The following is a 3,446-nucleotide window of genomic DNA, read 5'->3' as shown; positions in this document are numbered from 1 at the left end:
CAGTGATGTGTCCTATAAGGAGCATTGGTGGCAAATCTGATGGCCGAATGGTAAAGAACATCTAGCCGCTCGAGAGCACCCTTACCTGCCGATCTATATATTATGTCTCCGTAATCTAGCATGGGTAGGATGGTCATCTGAATCAGGGTTAGTTTGGCAGCTGGGGTGAAAGAGGAACGATTACCATAGAGGAAACTAAGTCTAGATTTAACTTTAGCCTGCAGCTTTGATATGTGCTGAGAGAAGGACAGTGTACCGTCTAGCCATACTCCCAAGTACTTGTATGAGGTGACTACCTCAAGCTCTAAACCCTCAGAGGTAGTAATAACACCTGTGGGAGGAGGGGCATTCTTCTTACCATACCACATGACCTTTGTTTTGGAGGTGTCCAGAACAAGGTTAAGGGTAGAGAATGCTTGTTGGACACTAAGAAAGCTTTGTTGTTGAGCATTTAACACAATCTGGGGAGGGGCCAGCTGAGTATAAGACTGTATCATCTACATATAAATGGTTGAGAGAGCTTCCTACTGCCTGAGTTATGTTGTTGATGTAAATTGAGAAATGCATGGGGTCAGGATGGAGCCTTGGGGTACTCCTTTGGTGACAGGCAGTGGCTGAAACAGCAGATTTTCTGACTTTATAGACTGCACTCTTTGAGAGAGATAGTTAGCAAACCAGCCCAAAGACCCCTCAGAGACACCAATACTCCTTAGCCGGCCCACAAAAATGGAATGGTCTACCATATCAAAAGCTTTGGCCCAGTCAATAAAAATACCAGCACAACATTGCTTAGAATCAAGGGCAATGGTGACATCATTAAGGACCTTTAGGTTACAGTGACACATCCATAACCTGAGCGGAAACCAGATTGCATACCCGAGAAAATCAAATCAAATGTTATTGGTCACATACACATTGTTAGCAAATGTTAATGCGAGTGTAGCGAAATGCTTGTTCTTCTAGTTCTGACCGTGCAGTAATATCTAACAAGTAATCTAACAATTTCACAACTACCTTATACACACACGTGTAAAGGAATGAATATCAATATGTACATATAAATATATGGATGAGCGATGGCCGAACGGCATAGGCAAGATGCAATAGATGGTATAGAGTACAATATATACATATGAGATGAGTAATGTAGGGTATGTAAACATTATACACTGCTCCAAAAAATGAAGGGAACACTTAAACAACACAATGTAACTCCAAGTCAATCACACTTCTGTGAAATCAAACTGTCCACTTAGGAAGCAACACTGATTGACAATAAATTTCACATGCTGTTGTGCAAATGGAATAGACAACAGGTGGAAATTATAGGCAATTAGCAAGACACCCCCAATAAAAGAGTGGTTCTGCAGGTGGGGACCACAGACCACTTCTCAGTTCCTATGCTTCCTGGCTGATGTTTTGGTCACTTTTGAATGCTGGCGGTGCTTTCACTCTAGTGGTAGCATGAGACGGAGTCTACAACCCACACAAGTGGCTCAGGTAGTGCAGCTCATCCAGTATGGCACATCAATGCGAGCTGTGGTAAGAAGGTTTGCTGTGTCTGTCAGCGTAGTGTCCAGAGCATGGAGGCGCTACCAGGAGACAGGCCAGTACATCAGGAGATGTGGAGGAGGCCGTAGGAGGGCAACAACCCAGCAGCAGGACCGCTACCTCCGCCTTTGTGCAAATAGGAGCAGGAGAAGCACTGCCAGAGCCCTGCAAAATGACCTCAAGCAGGCCACAAATGTGCACGAGTCTGCTCAAACGGTCAAAGACAGACTCCATGAGGGTGGTATGAGGGCCCGACGTCCACAGGTGGGGGTTGTGCTTACAGCACAACACCATGCAGGACGTTTGGCATTTGCCAGAGAACACCAAGATTGGCAAATTCGCCACTGGCGCCCTGTGCTCTTCACAGATGAAAGCAGGTTCACACTGAGCACGTGACAGACGTGACAGAGTCTGGAGATGCCGTGGAGAACGTTCTGCTGCCTGCAACATCCTCCAGCAGGACCGGTTTGGCGGTGGGTCAGTCATGGTGTGGGGTGGCATTTCTTTGGGGGGCCGCACAGCCCTCCATGTGCTCGCCAGAGGTAGCCTGACTGCCATTAGGTACCGAGATGAGATCCTCAGACCCCTTGTGAGACCATATGCTGGTGCGGTTGGCCCTGGGTTCCTCCTAATGCAAGGCAATGCTAGACCTCATGTGGCTGGAGTGTGTCAGCAGTTCCTGCAAGAGGAAGGCATTGATGCTATGGACTGGCCCGCCCGTTCCCCAGACCTGAATCCAATTGAGCACATCTGGGACATCATGTCTCGCTCCATCCACCAACGCCACGTACATCAGGCTGTCCAGGAGTTGGCGGATGCTTTAGTCCAGGTCTGGGAGGAGATCCCTCAGGAGACCATCCGCCACCTCATCAGGAGCATGCCCAGGCGTTGTAGGGAGGTCATACAGGCACGTGGAGGCCACACACACTACTGAGCCTCATTTTGACTTGTTTTAAGGACATTACATCAAAGTTGGATCAGCCTGTAGTATGGTTTTCCACTTTAATTTTGAGTGTGACTCCAAATCCAGACCTCCATGGGTTGATAAATTGGATTGCCATTGATTCTTTTTGTGTGATTTTGTTGTCAGCACATTCAACTATGTAAAGAAAAAAGTATTTAATAAGATTATTTCTTTCATTCAGATCTAGGATGTGTTGTTTAATTGTTCCCTTTATTTTTTTGAGCAGTATATAAAGTGGCATTGTTTAAAGTGACTGGTGATACATTTATTACATCCAATTTTTTATTATTAAAGTGGCTAGAGATTTGAGTCAGTATGTTGGCAGCAGCCACTCAATGTTAGTGATGGCTGTTTAACAGTCTAATGGCCTTGAGATAGAAGCTGTTTTTCAGTCTCTCTGTAACAGCTTTGATGCACCTGTACTGACCTCGCCTTCTGGATGATAGCTGGGTGAACAGGCAGTGTCTTGGGTGGTTGTTGTCCATGATGATCTTTTTGGCCTTCCTGTGACATCGGGTGGTGTAGGTGTCCTGGAGGGCAGGTAGTTTGCCCCCGGTGATGCGTTGTGCAGACCTCACTACCCTGTGGAGAGCCTTCCGGTTATGGGCGGAGCAGCTGCCGTACCAGGCGGTGATACAGCCCGACAGGATGCTCTCGATTGTGCATCTGTAAAAGTTTGTGTGTTTTTGGTAACAAGAGAAATTTCTTCAGCCTCCTGAGGTTGAAGAGGCGCTGTTGCGCTGTTGCGCCTTCTTCACCACGCTGTCTGTGTGGGTGGACCATTTCAGTTTGTCCGTGATGTGTACGCCGAGGAACTTAGAACTTTACACCTTCTCCACGATTAATTTGATCTCAATTCAGTTGACTACGACATTTGATTTTGTAACACCCAGTTATTTAGATTGCTTATGTTTATAAGACCTGAGGTCGG

Source organism: Salmo salar, chromosome 18 (genome assembly GCF_965601325.2).
Source record: "Salmo salar chromosome 18, fSalSal1, whole genome shotgun sequence".
Lineage (NCBI taxonomy): Eukaryota > Metazoa > Chordata > Actinopteri > Salmoniformes > Salmonidae > Salmo > Salmo salar.
This window is presented reverse-complemented; position numbering follows the sequence as displayed.